A 26,812-nucleotide genomic window follows, 5' to 3' on the forward strand; every position below is an offset into this window, starting at 1 on the left:
GTCAACGACATCTTTGAGCGCATTTCAGCTGAAGCCAGCCGTCTTGCCCACTACAACAAGCGCAGCACCATCACCTCCAGGGAGATCCAGACCGCTGTCCGTCTCCTCCTGCCCGGTGAGCTGGCCAAACACGCCGTCAGTGAAGGCACCAAGGCTGTCACCAAGTACACCACCAGCAAATAAACACAACAGCAAACAACCACCTGGCTTGCTTGTTGTGTGGCTCTACTACTCGGCCCTTTTCAGGGCCTCCACCCATTCCCAATTAGCTCGGTTTGGTTTACATTGAACGAGTTTTCCCTCCCTCATCCACCCACCCACCCACTCTGTGTAGCTGCCATGTTACAGTTGTTTTTTTGTTTAGTCATTCTTTTCTTTAATAAGTAGAGATAGATATACATACATACATAGGCCTACATAGTAATATGCCTATCCCAACAACTGCACACACTATTCTCTTAACACATTTCATGCTAATTCTATCCTTTAAACTAGACATAAAAAGGCCACATACTTATTACTGGGTGGCTCCTTTTTTTTAAAAACACTATTTCATTCTGCATCTCACACAGGGCATCAGCACACCTCTATGCATATCATTTATTGTGTGTTGTTTGGCATAGATCCAAGGGATGAATGGGATTTAATAGTTTTAATTCAGATTATAAGGCTGGCTGTTGTAATAGGAATTATTAGCCAACACTTTGATTCTTATCACCAGTGCTAACTGCCATTTTCATTACAATACATCCATTCTGGTGGGTTGGTTTTTTTCTGTCTTCATTATATATGTTGAACATAACTGTGTGAGTGTGGCTTTTGGTGTTTTTATTATTTTTGTTTTTCTTTCATTAAAGCTACCATGTCAGATTGCTAAGGCATGCATCTGCCACCATTTGTTCACTGATATACTTTTTTCCTACTACCATCATATCATATGATTCTTTTGGTTTTGTCTTTTGCTAGGCCTGGCTTGAAAATGAGTTGGTTACACTTCTGCACAACATACATTCTCTTTAACAAGACAAAACAACAATTAAATACTCTGAACTTTTTTTTTTTATTATCATATATATACTTTTTTTTTTTTCAAAATACAGAAAATAAAAAATAACATGAGCTCAAGTACACAGCTTTCAAGAAGTTCATGGTTTTCTTTGCCAGCCTGCACAATGATTTCAGCACAGATTAAATTTAAACAATCAAAAGGAGGTTGATCTCTTACCGGCTGACGAGAAAGTTTGCGCAGAAGCATCATTTCTTAAGCCCCTGGTCAGTTGGAGTTGTAAAATGATGAGGTTTTCTTAACATTTGCCCTGGGGCATACATTTATGGTCCTGGTACTAGTTCTATACTGACAAGGATTCTTTCAAAGCAACTTGAGCCCAAAGGGAAGTATTTATATGCCTGCAACATAGCTGTGATTAATAAAGAATGAATTTCAATGCAAAAAATAATAATTTGAATCCCTGCAAGCTCCTTTCACATAAACCAGAGAGAAAAAAATGTATGCCAGTCTATAACATATACAATATAAATAAATTAGATTGAATATAAAGATTTTTTTTATTCCTCTCATTAGTTCAACCCTTCTCTTTTTATATAAACACCCAAGGCAGACGCTTGAGTAAATTAATATCCTTCCATATATTATAGAAGCATAAATAAATATGTGTAAAAAGTATTTCATATATGTATATATTTTTTTAAATATATATATATATATATATATATATATATTTTTATATATATATTTATTTATAATGTAAAAATATTGAATATATATACATAGACGAATATTGTATATATGTCTATATATACGTATGTATATATATGCATGTTTTGTGTATATATATATATATATATTTACATGTGTGTCTAAATGTATATTCATTGAATATATATTTGAATGTATATTCAAATATATATATTTGAGTGTAGACGAAAGACGCTCAAGTAAAATAATATCCTTCAGAATATTATAATTATAAGTTTTTTTCTTCTACCCCAGCAAACAGAAGGATATATATATACACACATATATATAATTTATATTTACAAATATATATTATATAAGAATTAATATATATATTCATAATACATATATATATATATATATATATATATATATATATATATATATATATATATATATATATAAGTATATATATATATATATATATGTATAAATAAATAAGTTATATATATAGATATATTCATATATAATGTATTTATTATGTAAATATATGTATATATCAGTGTGCGTATATAAAGGTATGTATATATGTTCAAATATATTTATTTGTTTGTTCGGATACATATATATCTGTTGTGTGTATTAAATTGCGCTCTTCTGTCAGTTTTTTCATTTGACGACAGTCGGTTAAGGTACTGGCCCCAGCCTAAAGATATTAGTAGAGTCTTCATAATGTGATGCCATGGGCTAGCAAAAAATAAATGAAGAAAAATCACATAGCAGGACAAATTGACATTTTACATGCTTTCAAACTTAAACTGAAATCAGAAAATGATGTGAAATTCATCTTGTGTATATAGAAAAATAAGCATTGTGCCAAAATCCTAATCATTGGTATTAAAAATGACATCAGCTTAATTTAAAAACTGGAAATTGTTTTGCCCTGCCGGATGAGATACCGGTAGCAGACACAGGGTTCCAGGCTGATGAAAGAAAGCGGTATACTTAAAGACAAAAGAATACCCTGTGTTAAAGCGGAACCAGCTAAGATTAAAGCTTAAAGTAAAGGCCTGCCCTGTCGCAGAATGTTAAAGTGGCCGGTGAAAGATCCCCGCGCCAGGCTAAAAGCAAGCTGTACACTTATTACTTAACGAGGGCTTCTTCAGGTCTTGTCTGTAGGACAATTCAGTCACAATAACAGGCAGACCAGGCCAGCCCTGGATATAAGCTAATTCATTTTATGCGCTGCTTCGACAGTCAATGAATATGGAGCTGCGGTCAGACTTTCAAACAAACCGCCTGAGTATTTAAAATGGGAAACAATATTTATTAATATTATCACCAACTAGATCTAGATTATATAGGCTACAAGGAAACCCAGAACCAGACTGGAAAGAAGTAAATTTACTCCCACTAATGATGACTTATCACTAATACTAATAATTAAAAAAAATGTTTAAAAAAATTAATTGCTCAAACCTAATAATCATTACAATCAAGCATCAAGTCTGATAGCCAACATTGGACCTAAAATCTAGATCTATTAGTTTTTACTGAACTAAATCTTATGTTATTTACTAATAATTACTAATGCATTTAATTATTAATACCTAGGCTACTCATTCCTACAGAATCTAGAAATTCTAGATCTAGACTCTAGAGAAATACTGGCGTCCCAGGCCAACCTAACCTTTTAAGCAACATCCTTAATTAGCATTTAATTAACCATGGATCGCCTGCCTTTTTTTTTTCACCGTGAAATTATTATTGTAATTTTTGAAACAGTATTTTGAATAGATCTACCCTCCTGTTTATATTATTTTAGTTAAGCTAGAGCGTTAGATCTAGAATTCTAGATCGTCGCCTAGTTGCGTGTTTTAAAATGAAGCCAGAATATTAATAGACTGAAAATAAATGTGCCAGTTGTCGTGGGAAAAGGTTAAAAGAATAATTAATAAATGAAAAGCATTGAACTATTTCTCAAACATTAAATTAGTAGACTTGTAGGCGGCTAGATCTAGATCTATGTGATGAGTTGGATTAAAATTGAATGAATTCGTGCAGAATGTTTCGGAAGGAGTGAGTGAGCGGGAGACCCAAAAAAGTTAAAGTATCGCCTTTCCGATAGATCATTTCACATGAAAGCGATAGTTAAAGGACAGGTCGGATGCAGGGGGCACCTGGTTTTCTGATTTTAGTCAAGGAAAATGGGGAAAATGTATTTATTTTGTATTTTACAACGCGCGATGCTCGAAAATTAGTAGCTCAGGGAAGTCTACCGGTGGTTACCGCCTCAGGTTAAAAATAGCGACCAATGGCTGTAGAGGGAAAAAAAGGCACATAGTATTCGATATTAAAACAATGTTTCGCTTTTGTGGAGATTTAGGGCGTTTTTTATTATTGAAATAATATGAGGAAAGCAGTGAAATCATTATTGTAGCCAGAAAAGGACGAATAACTGCTGATTTCGTTTGAGTATATTTATAAGCCCCAATTTTCTCACACAGATGTCTACGGCCATACCACGTTGAAAATACCGGTTCTCGTCCGATCACCGCAGTCAAGCAACGTCGGGCGTGGTTAGTACTTAGATGGGTGACCGCTTGGGAACACCACGTGTTGTAGACTTTTTTTCATCTTTTGTCTTTTATTTTTTGCCCCACTGGACACCTATTCTTACCACCTGCACTCTTTCCTAAGTTCACCACATACCTGTGAACACTTTTGTAATATCGAAATATTTTTTGTTTGTTTCTTTTGTGCCTTCACGGTAGGCTACCTCGATCCTACCCACCCATGGAAACAAACCCCTTAAAAACCAACAAAGGAAAGATGACCACTCTGCCCAAATTAAATAAATAAACTAAGTAGGCTACAACCTAATAATTAGAAGTAACTCAGTAAGTTAAATAAGGGGTAGGTATGGAAAACATTCGTGTAGGGGTTACAACCACTCGAGCTAATTCGGAAACGTATGGGTGGCCCTAATAAGGGCCGGATGGGTAGAACAAATGGGTGGTCCTGGGTTGAGTTTAACCGCCGAAGCCGTACAGGGTGCGACCTTGACGTTTCAGAGCATAGACGACATCCATAGCAGTGACGGTCTTCCTCTTGGCGTGCTCAGTGTAGGTGACGGCATCACGGATGACATTTTCAAGGAACACCTTGAGGACACCTCTGGTTTCTTCGTAGATCAGACCAGAGATACGTTTGACACCACCTCTGCGAGCAAGACGACGGATGGCTGGCTTGGTGATACCTTGGATGTTATCACGCAACACCTTCCTGTGACGCTTGGCGCCTCCTTTGCCGAGTCCCTTACCACCTTTTTTTTTTTTTTTTTTTTTTTTTTTTTTTTTTTTTTTTTTTTTTTTTTTTTTTTTTTTTTTTTTTTTTTTTCATTTCTTTATATGTCTCAGTGTTGTAGATTTGACTTTCAGCGAGCCCAGCCAATGAGTGGTGGCAGTAGCTGATTTTTACTACGTTCATCATGCGACATAAGAAGACTGATGCAGATTTACAATATAAACTATTCCTGAAACTTTCATTCTCAAAATTTTTTACATGTTATTTACAGTATAAAATATGTATTTTATAGGGAGGGGGGGGGGGTTATTTCATGGGCCAAAAGCAATTTGCTGTTTCTGAAAATTAAAGTTATAGTTGGGGCAATATTTGGCTATAATAAATAAAAGTGCTGAGTTATGGTACACTTTATATTTAACAAAATTTGGCTTCGAAGGTTGGTCTAGGCTTCCTAAAGGGGGGGGGGGTACAAATAGTTATGTATGAAGTATACAGGAAAACATGATATGTTATGTACAATAGGTAGTTGCTATTTCTAAATAATAAAGTTGAAAAGGGGACAATATTTGTCTATGATAAATAAAAGTGGTGAGTTGTAGTAAACTTTATATTAACAACATTGGCTTCAAAGGTTTGTCTAGGCTTCCTAAAAGAGGGGAGAAGTACACATAGTTATGTCTGAAGTATACAAAAAAAAAACATGATATATTATGTACAATAGGTAGTCATTTGCATTCACACTTTCCATTTGTGCCTATTATCTGCAAACAGTCTTCATTTTTTTTTTTTTTAAATTTTTTTTTTTTTTATTTTATTTTATTTTATTTTTTTTTTTTTTTTAATCAAAATTTTAAAATAATTAAACTTCACAACAAACTTATTAATTAATTTGAGTAGGTAATGTACAGAGATGATCGTTAAATCAAATATCTTGAACGTATTTGAATTGCATGAAAGGACAAATTTATAAGAGGGGAGCGGTGGTGGGTCAGTGAGGGGGAGTGGGTGGTGGGTGGGGGTTGGTTGGGTAAGGCGACCTAGATAGCGTGATCGTTTTTGCTACGCTGAGTAAACAAAAATCGTTCACTGGGAAGTTTGGTTGGGGGTGGGGGGGAGGGGGTTGGTTGGCTGTGGCAGGCCAGGCGCTGGGAGCGTTGTTGCGTGAAATGAACGCTGTGGTGTTACATTTATAGCGTCATGTTGCGTGGTAAGGGTACAAGGGGGAGATAAAATCTCCCAGTCTCACGATAAGAGTGTAAAACTAGTAACTTTTTACTTAAACATTCACAGTGAAACATTACCAGTGGGGGGATTTCCATGTATGGCAAAGTAAAAGGGTAGTATAGTTTCAAAGATTTCAAGTAACAGATTTTTACTCTTGCTAAGTGGTTGGGGTAAAGAGGGGTTGCAAAGATTATTTATAAGTAAAGTAAACAATAATTTATTCAAGGGTAGGTTTGAGTGAGGGGAGGGGGGAAGTTGGTTGGGTGTGGCGGGCCATGTACTGGGAGCGGTGTTGCGTGACCTAACGGCTGTGGTATCATATTTATAGTGTGTGTGTTTTCCCTGTCAAGTCGTCTGTTAAAAATCAAGTCCAAAGTCTGTCTGTTAAACTCTGTCTCGTTGTATTTTGCCCTATTTCTGCAGTTCCAAATTATTTGTCTGTATATTGCTACTGTTCTTATTTTTTTTTCCAGTATAGTCCGGTCTTGTTGTTTTGGTACTTTGTTAAGCGTTATTCCTATATCAACATTGAAGGTCTCGTTCTTATTTCTTATTTTGGTTTCTAACGTTTTCTTCATGGTCTGGATGGTTGGGCAGTCTAGGTAGATGTGTGTTTCTGTTTCTGGGGTGTCTTGTTTGCATAGATAGCATAGGGATTTTTGTTTGCGTGTCGCTAGTGGTGTGTTGGTCTTGTGTTGGTGTCCGTGTCTCAGTGGTGTTGTGTTGTAAATCAGTCTGTATGTTATTTCCCTTTCCTTAGGTGTTATTGTTTTGAAATGAAGGTTTTTAAAAGTGTCCGTCGTGTCTGTTAAAGCGAATGTCCTGCACCAGGATATTCTATTGTAAAGAGGGGTGGCAAGCTTCTGTACTAATTTCCTATAAATCTGTTGAGATTTCTTTTTTAAAAGGTTTTCGTTAGTTTTAAAGATTTGTATACATTCTGTATAGAAGTTGTTTAATTTTTGTCCTATGAAATGTGGGGAGTTGTTGTTAATTTTTATATGTTTATTTAGATTAATCCCTATGTAATAATGTGCTAATGGGTGGTGTTGTGGTTCGCTAATTATTCTGTTTACATGTGTTAGCCTAAATGTATTTATTTTAGTTTGTATGTCGTGTAGATTTATTCCCCCGTGTATTTTGCTTTGGACTAGTGTGTTGTGACTGATGTTGCCTATAGTGTGTTGGAAGATATATCTCCTAATGAGCTTGTTTATTTCCTTGATTGTTGGTTTTGGGACTGTTTGGGCTGTGGCGGTGTATGTTATTTGGGGTATAATGTATCTGTTTGTGATTGCGGCTCTCGTAAAAATTGTTGTTGTGCTGTACTTGTAGAAGTCTATAGTTTTCTTAATTTTGTTTATAATTTCTTTCCATCTTTTGTTGTTTTCCAGCGAGGGGTTGTTCTGGTGTGTTATGCCATATATGTGTAATTCGTTTTTAGCTGTCATGTTTAGTGGATATGTTTGTCTGTTTTTCCAACGTCCTAGTCCCATAATTTCTGTCTTGTCTAAGTTAATTTTTGTTCCACTAGCCTGTCCATAGTCAATGAATTTTTCTACCACTAATTTTATTGAGTTTTCCGTCTGCAAAGTAAAGGCGGTGTCGTCGGCGTATGCTAATATCTTTTTATTCGTCAGGTTCGGTATGTCTATTCCTTTAATGTCTGCGTCTCGTCTGATATTTTCTAATAAAGGTTCTAGGGTTAAAATGTATAATATGGGTGATAGGGGGCATCCTTGTCTAACTGATTTGTCTATACTAAACGGTCTGGTTATGTTACTGTTTATAAGGAGGTGGCTTTTTGCGTTTGTGTAAATTATTTTGATCCAAATGTTGAAATAACTGCCTAAGTTATATGTCTTGAGTGCTTTGTGTAGGTATTTATGTGAGACTCTGTCAAATGCTTTTTCTTGGTCTAATGTTAAAATGCAGGCTTGCGTGTTTTTCTCGTGTGTGTATTGTATAATGTCCCTAATTAGATGGTTGTGGTTCTGTATGTTTCTGCCTGTGACGCTGCATTGTTGGTCTGTATGTATTAGTTTTGGTAGGTGTGGTTCTAATTTGGCTACGAGTGCTTTGGTTAGTATTTTGTAGTCTGTATTTAGGAGTGATATGGGTCTATAATTTTTGGTTAGTTTAGGGTCTGTTTTTGGTTTATGGATGAGTGTTATGTATGATGTATTGAAGTTTTCGTGGCATTGTTCTAGCATATATATTTCTTTGAATGTATCTAGTAGGAGGGGGCTTAAGTCTGCTATGAAAGTTTTGTAGAATTCACTTGTCAGGCCGTCGGGTCCGGGGGATTTATTGTCGTTAAGTTTTTGAATGGCTTTCCTGATGTCGTCTAAGTTAAAGGGCGTATCTATTTTGTTTTTGTCGTTGTCGTCTAGTGGTTTGATGTAGCTTAGGTATTCGTCTTGTTTGTCGTTGTGTGTCGCTTCTCGTTTGTAAAGTCGTGCGTAATAGTCTATAAATAAGGATTGTATCTTTTCAGGGTCTGTCGTTTCTTGGTTGTTTTCGTCCACAATTTGTTTGATTTGTTTGGATCTTTGTATGCTTTGTTCTAGTATGAGTGTGTGGTGTGTAGGGTTTTCTGATCCTATCCTGTCTATTTTGCTTCTTATTTGTGCTCCTCTGTATTTGTATTCTTGTATTTCTGTCAATTGGTTTTCTAGTGTGTCGATGTCTTCCCTACTGCCATTTGTTTTCTTAAGTGTTTTTAGTTGGTCTTCTATTCTTTTTTCCCTATCTTGTCTGATTATGTTGATGCTTTTGGCTATTTGTATAGTTGTTTGTTTGATATCTGCTTTGAAGTCTTCCCAATGTTGTATTTTATCTATCCTAGGCGCTGATTGTATGTAAAATTGGATAGTGTCTTTGATTCTAGATCTGTATCTTTCGTCCAAGAGTAGTGAGTTATTTAGTTTCCACGGTGTGTTTCTTTTGAGTTTTGGTTCGAAGTTGTTTAGTGTTGTTATTACTGCACTGTGGTCGCTAAATTTTAGGGTGTGTGTAAGGTGTTCCACTCTGTTTATTTTCATGTCCTGTGGGGCATATATCCTGTCTAGCCTAGCTAGGTTACCTTGTGATTTGTTACCGCGGGTGAATTGTAGTGAGTGGGGGTATAGTGTTCTGAACGTGTCCACTAGGTTGAAGTGTGTTGTAATGTTTTGGATCAGTTTTACCTGAGGTCTGTCTCGTTCTATACGACTATTTTTCTTTTCCGTCGTTCCAGATATGTCTATCGTTCTTTCAACACAATTAAAGTCCCCTAATAGTATGATTTTATGTTGTTTATACCTTGTTGTCAGCAGTTTATTTAGGTCATTATAATAGTTTGTGTTTCGTTTTTCCGTCTGTCCGTGTACGTTAACTATTGCTAGTGTCCCTGTTTGACCTTGTACAGTCGCTATTAACAGTTTTCCGTTTATGTCGTTATACGTGTCTTTTACTTTGTAATGGTTGGAGGTGTTGAATATGGATGTGCCGCTACCTGTTGTAAGCTTACTTAGGCTGTGATATGCTTGAGTGAGTCCTAGGCTACGTGTGAATCTGTCCGCTGTGTGTTTGTCCTTGAAGTTAGTTTCTTGTATTGCTATAAAGTCTGGTGTGTAAGTGTGTATTAATTGCCTTAGGTACTTATCTTTATGTCTGATGCCTTGGATGTTGAGGGTGATGATTGTGAGGCTATCTATGTTGTCTCCCATACATGGCCTGCCTTGGTCGATTTGGGGCTTGGGGGGCTGATGAATTCCCCTGGTGGTCTCTTGTTTGTCCTGTCCGGTTTGTTGGCTAAGACGCCAGCGTATGTAGTGGTTGGGCTAGCTATTTGTTCAATCGTGTCTGTTCGTTCTGCTTTGTTAATTCTGCTGTTGTTCTTGGCTCGTTGATGTCTGTATGCTGTCTTCTTTTTCCTATTGACAGTGTGCCATTCATTCTGTTGTTCCTCCTGTTCGCCTGCTTCCCATCGGGTCGTAGTCTCGTCATCTGTCGTCGATAGTTCTTCGTCTTCTCGGTCCACTATGTATTGTCCCTCCCTGTCCAAGTGTATGTTGTCTCTTTCCCTAATGTACTGGTTTCTGCATGCCATTGGCCCGTGCCTGGTCGTTTTGCACAGAGGACACACCGTCCTCCGTCCCTCGAGTTGGAGCAACAAGGTGTGTTTCTCCTCTCCTGCCTCAACTTCAATGTAGTGGGGCAGCTCTTCTGTGGGTACCATAGGACAGAAGTCCACGGCCCACTTATCGCTTTTCCCGATCTGCACTGCTGTTTTGGGTTCATTTGGCATGGCAAGGTTGTCAAGGATGGTGTTAACTGTTTCTTTGGTAAATGTTGGGGGTACCCATTTCAGTACTCCTCTCTGTCCGTATCTATCTACATCGAGCAGCAGTATGCTCGAGCAGATGCTGCTGTTTTTAGCGATCTCCCTCATGTGGAGGCTTTTAAAAAGTTCTTCAGATAGAATGGTGACAAACCATTCATTGGGCTTTCCGAGGTTGTACAGTTTTTGTATTTGGCGCTGTGGGATTCCTAGTTCTTGCATTATAATATCTTCTAGAATGATTTCATCGAATTTTGATGTTTTCTTTCCTTTAATAACCAGTCTTAGGGTGTTCTTTAAGTGAGTACCAACAGGTCCTCCGGTCAGAGTAATGCGCTTAATTAGTGAGGATTCTGTACTTACAGTTGCTTTGGTGTTTTCCTTCGCCAAAGACAGAATTCTCTCCACTTGGGGGGATATTCCAAGATCTCCCTTACCACCTTTGCCTCGGCCAGACATATTGAATTTTTCTTCTTTGTTGATGAAGGAGTGTTCGAAAAACGCCGTCTGCAGAGAAACTCGCTCCTTATATACGGTCCTGGGCTCGAGTTCGTTCAATATGGCGGACACCGCCCAACCAAAAGCGGTCGGCGAATGAGCCAGCCAATGAAAAAGCAGCTTGCCGTGTCGACTGGAATGTTGCTGGCTTGTCGGCTAACGGTGTCGTTTTCAAAGTCATTTTTTCACCTATTCTGCTATGCGACCCTTGGATAAAAAATAAAGAGTTTCATTGCCCACACGTGTAGGCATAGAAAAGATCCACGTTTGTCATGTTAAAATATGATATTAGACGTTATTTTCACCGTTTTGTGCGAATAAAACTGAAATATTTCCCTACACCTAATTATGCGAGTACGAGCGAGCTCATTATGCGAGTACGAGAGAATCTCGAACGCTGATTGGTCGAGTACGAACGAAATAATATTCTCGTACTCCGCTCCGTACTCGCAGTGGTTTGTTTACATCGTGAAACGAATAGGTTAGTTAGGCTTCTAATAATTAAATAATCTATGGCGTGTAGTCGTTAAGAATAATTTCTGCTCTCCGATTAAGATCTAGATATCTAGCTCTAACCCTAAAGGGTTTTTCTTTTTTTTTTTTTATATATATATTTTAAAAAGCAATGGATAGGGTGGTGGGTGGGTGAAAGAAAAATATAAAATTTATTCTCTCCTTTCTTCACATTTGAGATAAATAAAACAATATCAACAGCATGCATACACGAATTCAAATAGCAATGTGATGTGTGAGTTGAATTAAAGAGATAAATGAATAGAACCTATCTCCCGCATCCCCCAGAATAATACTAATAGATGTAGTAGTAGTAGTAGTAGTAGAGTGGCAGACATGGGCAGGGGGTGTAGTGGGTGGGTGGGTGGAAACTCGTGAGGTGGGGGACCTTCACTGCTAATCTGAACGTTGTCAGGTGGTCCTAAAAAGGACCTTGGTTGAGGACAGGGGGTGGTGGTTTGGGCTTAAAAGAAACCTCTTAAGCACGCTCACCACGGATACGTCTGGCTAGCTGGATGTCCTTGGGCATGATGGTGACACGCTTGGCGTGGATGGCGCACAGGTTGGTGTCTTCAAACAGACCGACGAGGTAAGCCTCGCTAGCCTCCTGCAGGGCCATGACAGCGGAGCTCTGGAAGCGAAGGTCAGTCTTGAAGTCCTGGGCGATTTCTCTGACCAGGCGCTGGAATGGCAGCTTGCGAATGAGCAGCTCAGTGCTCTTCTGGTAACGACGGATTTCTCTCAGGGCGACGGTTCCAGGCCTGTAACGATGGGGCTTCTTAACACCGCCGGTGGCTGGTGCTGACTTTCTGGCGGCTTTGGTGGCCAGCTGTTTACGTGGGGCTTTGCCTCCAGTAGATTTTCGGGCGGTTTGTTTGGTACGAGCCATCTTTTTTTTTTTGAATGATCTTAACTGACTGTTAAGGAAATGCGGCAGCTCAGCGCTGCTGGCCCTTTTATAACCGTCCGCCAAACCCTTAGCGCAACGAAGCTCTCCCATTGGACGAGTACGAGTTTAACGACGCTGATTGGCCAGTAGCAGCCACACAACGTTGAGACAGCGTCGACATAGCAGATTATTTTTAGACACGGTATCCAGCCGAGCGATCTATTAATAGCAGACAGGGCCGATAACACAAAATATTCTTCGTTCAAATGAAATCCTTGGTTGTGCCGCTTGTCAATGGAATCCGGTGTGTTTGCTTCTGTCGTCTTCAATGAATTATGAATGTGTGTGTGAGTGATTAGAAAAGAACCCAACATAGACTGCCTGAAACAATTTAGATCTAGACCTAGTCTATAGACCTAGGTAGATATTCTGACCCGATTCGACCGCCCGATCGGCGGTATTTACACAGTGTGTAAATAAATGAGGGGGAAGGATTAATAAAAACATATTTGGTTTTAAAAAGAAGAAGATATAAAATAAAAAGGGTAGACTAGCGGTAGGTTAAAGAATAGAATTTTAAAATAACGACCACCCTTATTTGTTGTAGACAGGGGTTAAACGGAGCACATTTAAAGAAAAATAGATTCTATTTTCATTTGTATCTATGAACGAATACCCCTAAAATATGTCCAGTTACTACTATTAATATGACCGCCCCCTCCCTGTTCTGCTCGTGTAAACCAGTGTAAGTATTATACATCTATAATAATGATCTCATACTGCTAGTGATTGACATGTTGATACGTTATTAATAAAGTTTGAAACAAGTAGGGTAGGGTAGGGTAGGGTAGGAAAACTCGATTTTTGTTCATTGACACACAACGAAAGCTAATTGGGTAAACTTTGGTTGTCCTGAAAAGGACAGTAGTAGGCTAGGTGGACAGTGGGCAGCAGGGTGACACTGTTTAGCTCTTGCCACCGGGTGTCTTCTGTGACTTCTTGGGCAGAAGCACGGCCTGGATGTTGGGGAGGACACCACCCTGGGCGATGGTGACACCCGACAAAAGTTTGTTCAACTCTTCGTCGTTACGGATGGCCAGCTGGAGGTGACGAGGAATGATTCTTGTCTTCTTGTTGTCTCTGGCAGCGTTGCCGGCCAACTCGAGCACTTCAGCGGCCAAATACTCGAGGACGGCGGCTAGGTAGACTGGGGCACCAGCACCGACACGCTCAGCATAGTTTCCTTTCCTCAACAGACGATGAATACGTCCGACTGGGAATTGAAGGCCTGCCCTGGAGGAGCGAGACTTGGACTTTCCCTTGACTTTACCGCCTTTACCACGTCCGGACATTGTGAGTTGGTTAGGAGCGAGAAGAAATACAGCGACTAACAGCGATACGGCTGCAGGCGATGAATGAAGACTTAACGGCGAGATCGGCCCTTTTATACGAAACGGCGAGGAAATCCGTTCGTCACCAAGCGAGCGTTCTGATTGGCTGCGCAGCGGCTTGGCGTTCGTACTCGTACTCGTACTCTCCAAATTTCCTCGCCGTTTCATATAAAAGGGCGGCCGGCGGTCGGTTCGCCTCATTTCTGTTCAAGCCATTGAAAAGAAAACAACATGCCACCTAAAGTTTCTTCCAAGGGAGCCAAGAAGGCCGGTAAGGCTAAAGCCGTACGCACCGGTGACAAGAAAAAGAAGAGGAGGAGAAAGGAAAGCTACAGCATCTACATTTACAAAGTCTTGAAGCAGGTGCACCCTGACACTGGCATTTCCTCCAAGGCCATGTCCATCATGAACTCCTTCGTCAACGACATCTTTGAGCGCATTTCAGCTGAAGCCAGCCGTCTTGCCCACTACAACAAGCGCAGCACCATCACCTCCAGGGAGATCCAGACCGCTGTCCGTCTCCTCCTGCCCGGTGAGCTGGCCAAACACGCCGTCAGTGAAGGCACCAAGGCTGTCACCAAGTACACCACCAGCAAATAAACACAACAGCAAACAACCACCTGGCTTGCTTGTTGTGGCTCTACTACTCGGCCCTTTTCAGGGCCTCCACCCATTCCCAATTAGCTCGGTTTGGTTTACATTGAACGAGTTTTCCCTCCCTCCCTCATCCACCCACCCACTCTGTGTAGCTGCCATGTTACAGTTTTTTTTTTTTGTTTAGTCATTCTTTTCTTTAATAAGTAGAGATAGATATACATACATACATAGGCCTACATAGTAATATGCCTATCCCAACAACTGCACACACTATTCTCTTAACACATTTCATGCTAATTCTATCCTTTAAACTAGACATAAAAAGGCCACATACTTATTACTGGGTGGCTCCTTTTTTTTAAAAACACTATTTCATTCTGCATCTCACACAGGGCATCAGCACACCTCTATGCATATCATTTATTGTGTGTTGTTTGGCATAGATCCAAGGGATGAATGGGATTTAATAGTTTTAATTCAGATTATAAGGCTGGCTGTTGTAATAGGAATTATTAGCCAACACTTTGATTCTTATCACCAGTGCTAACTGCCATTTTCATTACAATACATCCATTCTGGTGGGTTGGTTTTTTTCTGTCTTCATTATATATGTTGAACATAACTGTGTGAGTGTGGCTTTTGGTGTTTTTATTATTTTTGTTTTTCTTTCATTAAAGCTACCATGTCAGATTGCTAAGGCATGCATCTGCCACCATTTGTTCACTGATATACTTTTTTCCTACTACCATCATATCATATGATTCTTTTGGTTTTGTCTTTTGCTAGGCCTGGCTTGAAAATGAGTTGGTTACACTTCTGCACAACATACATTCTCTTTAACAAGACAAAACAACAATTAAATACTCTGAACTTTTTTTTTTTATTATCATATATATACTTTTTTTTTTTTCAAAATACAGAAAATAAAAAATAACATGAGCTCAAGTACACAGCTTTCAAGAAGTTCATGGTTTTCTTTGCCAGCCTGCACAATGATTTCAGCACAGATTAAATTTAAACAATCAAAAGGAGGTTGATCTCTTACCGGCTGACGAGAAAGTTTGCGCAGAAGCATCATTTCTTAAGCCCCTGGTCAGTTGGAGTTGTAAAATGATGAGGTTTTCTTAACATTTGCCCTGGGGCATACATTTATGGTCCTGGTACTAGTTCTATACTGACAAGGATTCTTTCAAAGCAACTTGAGCCCAAAGGGAAGTATTTATATGCCTGCAACATAGCTGTGATTAATAAAGAATGAATTTCAATGCAAAAAATAATAATTTGAATCCCTGCAAGCTCCTTTCACATAAACCAGAGAGAAAAAAATGTATGCCAGTCTATAACATATACAATATAAATAAATTAGATTGAATATAAAGATTTTTTTTATTCCTCTCATTAGTTCAACCCTTCTCTTTTTATATAAACACCCAAGGCAGACGCTTGAGTAAATTAATATCCTTCCATATATTATAGAAGCATAAATAAATATGTGTAAAAAGTATTTCATATATGTATATATTTTTTTAAATATATATATATATATATATATATATATATTTTTATATATATATTTATTTATAATGTAAAAATATTGAATATATATACATAGACGAATATTGTATATATGTCTATATATACGTATGTATATATATGCATGTTTTGTGTATATATATATATATATATTTACATGTGTGTCTAAATGTATATTCATTGAATATATATTTGAATGTATATTCAAATATATATATTTGAGTGTAGACGAAAGACGCTCAAGTAAAATAATATCCTTCAGAATATTATAATTATAAGTTTTTTTCTTCTACCCCAGCAAACAGAAGGATATATATATACACACATATATATAATTTATATTTACAAATATATATTATATAAGAATTAATATATATATTCATAATACATATATATATATATATATATATATATATATATATATATATATATATATATATAAGTATATATATATATATATATATGTATAAATAAATAAGTTATATATATAGATATATTCATATATAATGTATTTATTATGTAAATATATGTATATATCAGTGTGCGTATATAAAGGTATGTATATATGTTCAAATATATTTATTTGTTTGTTCGGATACATATATATCTGTTGTGTGTATTAAATTGCGCTCTTCTGTCAGTTAGTCGGTTAAGGTACTGGCCCCAGCCTAAAGATATTAGTAGAGTCTTCATAATGTGATGCCATGGGCTAGCAAAAAATAAATGAAGAAAAATCACATAGCAGGACAAATTGACATTTTACATGCTTTCAAACTTAAACTGAAATCAGAAAATGATGTGAAATTCATCTTGTGTATATAGAAAAATAAGCATTGTGCCAAAATCCTAATCATTGGTATTAAAAATGACATCAGCTTAATTTAAAAACTGGAAATTGTTTTGCCCTGCCGGATGAGATACCGGTAGCAGACACAGGGTTCCAGGCTGATGAAAGAAAGCGGTATACTTAAAGACAAAAGAATACCCTGTGTTAAAGCGGAACCAGCTAAGATTAAAGCTTAAAGTAAAGGCCTGCCCTGTCGCAGAATGTTAAAGTGGCCGGTGAAAGATCCCCCGCGCCAGGCTAAAAGCAAGCTGTACACTTATTACTTAACGAGGGCTTCTTCAGGTCTTGTCTGTAGGACAATTCAGTCACAATAACAGGCAGACCAGGCCAGCCCTGGATATAAGCTAATTCATTTTATGCGCTGCTTCGACAGTCAATGAATATGGAGCTGCGGTCAGACTTTCAAACAAACCGCCTGAGTATTTAAAATGGGAAACAATATTTATTAATATTATCACCAACTAGATCTAGATTATATAGGCTACAAGGAAACCCAGAACCAGACTGGAAAGAAGTAAATTTACTCCCACTAATGATGACTTATCACTAATACTAATAATTAAAAAAAATGTTTAAAAAAATTAATTGCTCAAACCTAATAATCATTACAATCAAGCATCAAGTCTGATAGCCAACATTGGACCTAAAATCTAGATCTATTAGTTTTTACTGAACTAAATCTTATGTTATTTACTAATAATTACTAATGCATTTAATTATTAATACCTAGGCTACTCATTCCTACAGAATCTAGAAATTCTAGATCTAGACTCTAGAGAAATACTGGCGTCCCAGGCCAACCTAACCTTTTAAGCAACATCCTTAATTAGCATTTAATTAACCATGGATCGCCTGCCTTTTTTTTTTCACCGTGAAATTATTATTGTAATTTTTGAAACAGTATTTTGAATAGATCTACCCTCCTGTTTATATTATTTTAGTTAAGCTAGAGCGTTAGATCTAGAATTCTAGATCGTCGCCTAGTTGCGTGTTTTAAAATGAAGCCAGAATATTAATAGACTGAAAATAAATGTGCCAGTTGTCGTGGGAAAAGGTTAAAAAGAATAATTAATAAATGAAAAGCATTGAACTATTTCTCAAACATTAAATTAGTAGACTTGTAGGCGGCTAGATCTAGATCTATGTGATGAGTTGGATTAAAATTGAATGAATTCGTGCAGAATGTTTCGGAAGGAGTGAGTGAGCGGGAGACCCAAAAAAGTTAAAGTATCGCCTTTCCGATAGATCATTTCACATGAAAGCGATAGTTAAAGGACAGGTCGGATGCAGGGGGCACCTGGTTTTCTGATTTTAGTCAAGGAAAATGGGGAAAATGTATTTATTTTGTATTTTACAACGCGCGATGCTCGAAAATTAGTAGCTCAGGGAAGTCTACCGGTGGTTACCGCCTCAGGTTAAAAATAGCGACCAATGGCTGTAGAGGGAAAAAAAGGCACATAGTATTCGATATTAAAACAATGTTTCGCTTTTGTGGAGATTTAGGGCGTTTTTTATTATTGAAATAATATGAGGAAAGCAGTGAAATCATTATTGTAGCCAGAAAAGGACGAATAACTGCTGATTTCGTTTGAGTATATTTATAAGCCCCAATTTTCTCACACAGATGTCTACGGCCATACCACGTTGAAAATACCGGTTCTCGTCCGATCACCGCAGTCAAGCAACGTCGGGCGTGGTTAGTACTTAGATGGGTGACCGCTTGGGAACACCACGTGTTGTAGACTTTTTTTCATCTTTTGTCTTTTATTTTTTGCCCCACTGGACACCTATTCTTACCACCTGCACTCTTTCCTAAGTTCACCACATACCTGTGAACACTTTTGTAATATCGAAATATTTTTTGTTTGTTTCTTTTGTGCCTTCACGGTAGGCTACCTCGATCCTACCCACCCATGGAAACAAACCCCTTAAAAACCAACAAAGGAAAGATGACCACTCTGCCCAAATTAAATAAATAAACTAAGTAGGCTACAACCTAATAATTAGAAGTAACTCAGTAAGTTTAAATAAGGGGTAGGTATGGAAAACATTCGTGTAGGGGTTACAACCACTCGAGCTAATTCGGAAACGTATGGGTGGCCCTAATAAGGGCCGGATGGGTAGAACAAATGGGTGGTCCTGGGTTGAGTTTAACCGCCGAAGCCGTACAGGGTGCGACCTTGACGTTTCAGAGCATAGACGACATCCATAGCAGTGACGGTCTTCCTCTTGGCGTGCTCAGTGTAGGTGACGGCATCACGGATGACATTTTCAAGGAACACCTTGAGGACACCTCTGGTTTCTTCGTAGATCAGACCAGAGATACGTTTGACACCACCTCTGCGAGCAAGACGACGGATGGCTGGCTTGGTGATACCTTGGATGTTATCACGCAACACCTTCCTGTGACGCTTGGCGCCTCCTTTGCCGAGTCCCTTACCACCTTTGCCTCGGCCAGACATATTGAATTTTTCTTCTTTGTTGATGAAGGAGTGTTCGAAAAACGCCGTCTGCAGAGAAACTCGCTCCTTATATACGGTCCTGGGCTCGAGTTCGTTCAATATGGCGGACACCGCCCAACCAAAAGCGGTCGGCGAATGAGCCAGCCAATGAAAAAGCAGCTTGCCGTGTCGACTGGAATGTTGCTGGCTTGTCGGCTATCGGTGTCGTTTTCAAAGTCATTTTTTCACCTATTCTGCTATGCGACCCTTGGATAAAAAATAAAGAGTTTCATTGCCCACACGTGTAGGCATAGAAAAGATCCACGTTTGTCATGTTAAAATATGATATTAGACGTTATTTTCACCGTTTTGTGCGAATAAAACTGAAATATTTCCCTACACCTAATTATGCGAGTACGAGCGAGCTCATTATGCGAGTACGAGAGAATCTCGAACGCTGATTGGTCGAGTACGAACGAAATAATATTCTCGTACTCCGCTCCGTACTCGCAGTGGTTTGTTTACATCGTGAAACGAATAGGTTAGTTAGGCTTCTAATAATTAAATAATCTATGGCGTGTAGTCGTTAAGAATAATTTCTGCTCTCCGATTAAGATCTAGATATCTAGCTCTAACCCTAAAGGGTTTTTCTTTTTTTTTTTTTTATATATATATTTTAAAAAGCAATGGATAGGGTGGTGGGTGGGTGAAAGAAAAATATAAAATTTATTCTCTCCTTTCTTCACATTTGAGATAAATAAAACAATATCAACAGCATGCATACACGAATTCAAATAGCAATGTGATGTGTGAGTTGAATTAAAGAGATAAATGAATAGAACCTATCTCCCGCATCCCCCAGAATAATACTAATAGATGTAGTAGTAGTAGTAGTAGTAGAGTGGCAGACATGGGCAGGGGGTGTAGTGGGTGGGTGGGTGGAAACTCGTGAGGTGGGGGACCTTCACTGCTAATCTGAACGTTGTCAGGTGGTCCTAAAAAGGACCTTGGTTGAGGACAGGGGGTGGTGGTTTGGGCTTAAAAGAAACCTCTTAAGCACGCTCACCACGGATACGTCTGGCTAGCTGGATGTCCTTGGGCATGATGGTGACACGCTTGGCGTGGATGGCGCACAGGTTGGTGTCTTCAAACAGACCGACGAGGTAAGCCTCGCTAGCCTCCTGCAGGGCCATGACAGCGGAGCTCTGGAAGCGAAGGTCAGTCTTGAAGTCCTGGGCGATTTCTCTGACCAGGCGCTGGAATGGCAGCTTGCGAATGAGCAGCTCAGTGCTCTTCTGGTAACGACGGATTTCTCTCAGGGCGACGGTTCCAGGCCTGTAACGATGGGGCTTCTTAACACCGCCGGTGGCTGGTGCTGACTTTCTGGCGGCTTTGGTGGCCAGCTGTTTACGTGGGGCTTTGCCTCCAGTAGATTTTCGGGCGGTTTGTTTGGTACGAGCCATCTTTTTTTTTTTTGAATGATCTTAACTGACTGTTAAGGAAATGCGGCAGCTCAGCGCTGCTGGCCCTTTTATAACCGTCCGCCAAACCCTTAGCGCAACGAAGCTCTCCCATTGGACGAGTACGAGTTTAACGACGCTGATTGGCCAGTAGCAGCCACACAACGTTGAGACAGCGTCGACATAGCAGATTATTTTTAGACACGGTATCCAGCCGAGCGATCTATTAATAGCAGACAGGGCCGATAACACAAAATATTCTTCGTTCAAATGAAATCCTTGGTTGTGCCGCTTGTCAATGGAATCCGGTGTGTTTGCTTCTGTCGTCTTCAATGAATTATGAATGTGTGTGTGAGTGATTAGAAAAGAACCCAACATAGACTGCCTGAAACAATTTAGATCTAGACCTAGTCTATAGACCTAGGTAGATATTCTGACCCGATTCGACCGCCCGATCGGCGGTATTTACACAGTGTGTAAATAAATGAGGGGGAAGGATTAATAAAAACATATTTGGTTTTAAAAAGAAGAAGATATAAAATAAAAAGGGTAGACTAGCGGTAGGTTAAAGAATAGAATTTTAAAATAACGACCACCCTTATTTGTTGTAGACAGGGGTTAAACGGAGCACATTTAAAGAAAAATAGATTCTATTTTCATTTGTATCTATGAACGAATACCCCTAAAATATGTCCAGTTACTACTATTAATATGACCGCCCCCTCCCTGTTCTGCTCGTGTAAACCAGTGTAAGTATTATACATCTATAATAATGATCTCATACTGCTAGTGATTGACATGTTGATACGTTATTAATAAAGTTTGAAACAAGTAGGGTAGGGTAGGGTAGGGTAGGAAAACTCGATTTTTGTTCATTGACACACAACGAAAGCTAATTGGGTAAACTTTGGTTGTCCTGAAAAGGACAGTAGTAGGCTAGGTGGACAGTGGGCAGCAGGGTGACACTGTTTAGCTCTTGCCACCGGGTGTCTTCTGTGACTTCTTGGGCAGAAGCACGGCCTGGATGTTGGGGAGGACACCACCCTGGGCGATGGTGACACCCGACAAAAGTTTGTTCAACTCTTCGTCGTTACGGATGGCCAGCTGGAGGTGACGAGGAATGATTCTTGTCTTCTTGTTGTCTCTGGCAGCGTTGCCGGCCAACTCGAGCACTTCAGCGGCCAAATACTCGAGGACGGCGGCTAGGTAGACTGGGGCACCAGCACCGACACGCTCAGCATAGTTTCCTTTCCTCAACAGACGATGAATACGTCCGACTGGGAATTGAAGGCCTGCCCTGGAGGAGCGAGACTTGGACTTTCCCTTGACTTTTACCGCCTTTACCACGTCCGGACATTGTGAGTTGGTTAGGAGCGAGAAGAAATACAGCGACTAACAGCGATACGGCTGCAGGCGATGAATGAAGACTTAACGGCGAGATCGGCCCTTTTATACGAAACGGCGAGGAAATCCGTTCGTCACCAAGCGAGCGTTCTGATTGGCTGCGCAGCGGCTTGGCGTTCGTACTCGTACTCGTACTCTCCAAATTTCCTCGCCGTTTCATATAAAAGGGCGGCCGGCGGTCGGTTCGCCTCATTTCTGTTCAAGCCGTTGAAAAGAAAACAACATGCCACCTAAAGTTTCTTCCAAGGGAGCCAAGAAGGCCGGTAAGGCTAAAGCCGTACGCACCGGTGACAAGAAAAAGAAGAGGAGGAGAAAGGAAAGCTACAGCATCTACATTTACAAAGTCTTGAAGCAGGTGCACCCTGACACTGGCATTTCCTCCAAGGCCATGTCCATCATGAACTCCTTCGTCAACGACATCTTTGAGCGCATTTCAGCTGAAGCCAGCCGTCTTGCCCACTACAACAAGCGCAGCACCATCACCTCCAGGGAGATCCAGACCGCTGTCCGTCTCCTCCTGCCCGGTGAGCTGGCCAAACACGCCGTCAGTGAAGGCACCAAGGCTGTCACCAAGTACACCACCAGCAAATAAACACAACAGCAAACAACCACCTGGCTTGCTTGTTGTGTGGCTCTACTACTCGGCCCTTTTCAGGGCCTCCACCCATTCCCAATTAGCTCGGTTTGGTTTACATTGAACGAGTTTTCCCTCCCTCATCCACCCACCCACCCACTCTGTGTAGCTGCCATGTTACAGTTGTTTTTTTGTTTAGTCATTCTTTTCTTTAATAAGTAGAGATAGATATACATACATACATAGGCCTGCATAGTAATATGCCTATCCCAACAACTGCACACACTATTCTCTTAACACATTTCATGCTAATTCTATCCTTTAAACTAGACATAAAAAGGCCACATACTTATTACTGGGTGGCTCCTTTTTTTAAAAAACACTATTTCATTCTGCATCTCACACAGGGCATCAGCACACCTCTATGCATATCATTTATTGTGTGTTGTTTGGCATAGATCCAAGGGATGAATGGGATTTAATAGTTTTAATTCAGATTATAAGGCTGGCTGTTGTAATAGGAATTATTAGCCAACACTTTGATTCTTATCACCAGTGCTAACTGCCATTTTCATTACAATACATCCATTCTGGTGGGTTGGTTTTTTTCTGTCTTCATTTATATATGTTGAACATAACTGTGTGAGTGTGGCTTTTGGTGTTTTTATTATTTTTGTTTTTCTTTCATTAAAGCTACCATGTCAGATTGCTAAGGCATGCATCTGCCACCATTTGTTCACTGATTTATTTTTTTCCTACTACCATCATATCATATGATTCTTTTTGTTTTGTCTTTTGCTAGTCCCTGGCTTGAAAATGAGTTGGTTACACTTCTGCACAACATACATTCTCTTTAACAAGACAAAACAACAATTAAATACTCTGAACTTTTTTTTTTATTATCATATATATACTTTTTTTTTTTTCAAAATACAGAAAATAAAAAATAACATGAGCTCAAGTACACAGCTTTCAAGAAGTTCATGGTTTTCTTTGCCAGCCCGCACAATGATTTCAGCACAGATTAAAATTTAAACAATCAAAAGGAGGTTGATCTCTTACCGGCTGACGAGAAAGTTTGCGCAGAAGCATCATTTCTTAAGTCCTTGGTCAGTTGGAGTTGTAAAATGATGAGGTTTTCTTAACATTTGCCCTGGGGCATACATTTATGGTCCTGGTACTAGTTCTATACTGACAAGGATTCTTTCAAAGCAACTTGAGCCCAAAGGGAAGTATTTATATGCCTGCAACATAGCTGTGATTAATAAAGAATGAATTTCAATGCAAAAAATAATAATTTGAATCCCTGCAAGCTCCTTTCACATAAACCAGAGGGAAAAAAATGTATGCCAGTCTATAACATATACAAAATAAATAAATTAGATTGAATATAAAGATTTTTTTTATTCCTCTCATTAGTTCAACCCTTCTCTTTTTATATAAACACCCAAGGCAGACACTTGAGTAAATTAATATCCTTCCATATATTATAGAAACATAAATAAATATGTGTTAAAAGTATTTCATATATGTATATTTTTTTTTAATATATATAAATATATATATATATATAAATATATATATATATATATATATATATATATATATATATATATATATATAATGTAAAAATATTGAATAGACGAATATTGTATATATGTCTATATATACGTATGTATATATATGCATGTTTTGTGTGTATATATATATATATATGTATATATATATATATATATATATATATATATATTTACATGTGTGTCTAAATGTATATTCATTGAATATATATTTGAATGTATATTCAAATATATATATTTGAGTGTAGACGAAAGACGCTCAAGTAAAATAATATCCTTCAGAATATTATAATTATAAGTTTTTTTTTTCTACCCCAGCAAACAGAAGGATATATATATACACACATATATATAATTTATATTTACAAATATATATCATATAAGAATTAATATATATTTTCATAATATATAAGGATATAATACAAATATATATATATATATATATATATATATATATATATATATATATATATATATATATATATATATATATATATATATATATATGTATAAATAAATAAATTATATATATAGATATATTCATATATAATGTATTTATTATGTAAATATATGTATATGTATATATCAGTGTGCGTATATAAAGGTATGTATATATGTTCCAATATATTTATATTTGTTTGTTCGGATACATATATATCTGTTGTGTGTATTAAATTGCGCTCTTCTGTCAGTTTTTTCATTTGACGACAGTTGGTTAAGGTACTGGCCCCCAGCCTAAAGATATTAGTAGAGCCTTCATAATGTGATGCCATGGGTTAGCAAAAAATAAATGAAGAAAAATCACATAGCAGGACAAATTGACATTTTACATGCTTTCAAACTTAAACTGAAATCAGAAAATGATGTGAAATTCATCTTGTGTATATAGAAAAATAAGCATTGTGCCAAAATCCTAATCATTGGTTTTAAAAATGACACCAGCTTAATTTAAAAACTGGAAATTGTTTTGCCCCTGCCGGATGAGATACCGGTAGCCGACACAGGGTTCCAGGCTGATAAAAGAAAGCGGTATACTTAAAGACAAAAGAATACCCTGTGTTAAAGCGGAACCAGCTAAGATTAAAGCTTAAAGTAAAGGCCTGCCCTGTCGCAGAATGTTAAAGTGGCCGGTGAAAGATCCCCGCGCCAGGCTAAAAGCAAGCTGTACACTTATTACTTAACGAGAGCTTCTTCAGGTCTTGTCTGTAGGACAATTCAGTCACAATAACAGGCAGACCAGGCCAGCCCTGGATATAAGCTAATTCATTTTATGCGGTGCTTCGACAGTCAATGAATATGGAGCTGCGGTCAGACTTTCAAACAAACCGCCTGAGTATTTAAAATGGGAAACAATATTTATTAATATTATCACCAACTAGATCTAGATTATATAGGCTACAAGGAAACCCAGAACCAGACTGGAAAGAAGTAAATTTACTCCCACTAATGATGACTTATCACTAATACTAATAATTAAAAAAATGTTTAAAAAAATTAATTGCTCAAACCTAATAATCATTACAATCAAGCATCAAGTCTGATAGCCAACATTGGACCTAAAATCTAGATCTATTAGTTTTTACTGAACTAAATCTTATGTTAGCTACTAATAATTACTAATGCATTTAATTATTAATACCTAGGCTACTCATTCCTACAGAATCTAGAAATTCTAGATCTAGACTCTAGAGAAATACTGGCGTCCCAGGCCAACCTAACCTTTTAAGCAACATCCTTAATTAGCATTTAATTTACCATGGATCGCCTGCCTTTTTTTTTCACCGTGAAATTATTATTGTAATTTTTGAAACAGTATTTTGAATAGATCTACCCTCCTGTTTATATTATTTTAGTTAAGCTAGAGCGTTAGATCTAGAATTCTAGATCGACGCCTAGTTGCGTGTTTTAAAATGAAGCCAGAATATTAATAGACTGAAAATAAATGTGCCAGTTGTCGTGGGAAAAGGTTAAAAGAATAATTAATAAATGAAAAGCATTGAACTATTTCTCAAACATTAAATTAGTAGACTTGTAGGCGGCTAGATCTAGATCTATGTGATGAGTTGGATTAAAATTGAATGAATTCGTGCAGAATGTTTCGGATGGAGTGAGTGAGCGGGAGACCCAAAAAAGTTAAAGTATCGCCTTTCCGATAGATCATTTCACATGAAAGCGATAGTTAAAGGACAGGTCGGATGCAGGGGGGCACCTGGTTTTCTGATTTTAGTCAAGGAAAATGGGGAAAATGTATTTATTTTGTATTTTACAACGCGCGATGCTCGAAAATTAGTAGCTCAGGGAAGTCTACCGGTGGTTACCGCCTCAGGTTAAAAATAGCGACCAATGGCTGTAGAGGGAAAAAAAGGCACATAGTATTCGATATTAAAACAATGTTTCGCTTTTGTGGCGATTTAGGGCGTTTTTTATTATTGAAATAATATGAGGAAAGCAGTGAAATCATTATTGTAGCCAGAAAAGGACGAATAACTGCTGATTTCGTTTGAGTATATTTATAAGCCCCAATTTTCTCACACCGAT

At 38.2% G+C, this 26,812-nt stretch overlaps 2 non-coding genes across 2 annotated transcripts; both read left to right on the plus strand.

Annotated features, from left to right (window-relative positions):
• Positions 1–4,205: 4,205 nt before the first annotated feature.
• Positions 4,206–4,324, plus strand: LOC131931128 (5S ribosomal RNA). Its single transcript, XR_009384243.1, has one exon. It is a non-coding gene; the product is annotated as a 5S ribosomal RNA (ribosomal RNA).
• A 14,120-nt stretch (positions 4,325–18,444) lies between these two features.
• On the plus strand, positions 18,445–18,563 carry LOC131931129 (5S ribosomal RNA). The gene has a single exon (XR_009384244.1). It is a non-coding gene; the product is annotated as a 5S ribosomal RNA (ribosomal RNA).
• The last annotated feature ends 8,249 nt before the right edge of the window (positions 18,564–26,812 follow it).

The sequence above is a fragment of the Physella acuta genome, unplaced genomic scaffold (assembly GCF_028476545.2).
Source record: "Physella acuta isolate Inbredline_101_S28 unplaced genomic scaffold, ASM2847654v3 ptg001897l, whole genome shotgun sequence".
NCBI lineage: Eukaryota > Metazoa > Mollusca > Gastropoda > Physidae > Physella > Physella acuta.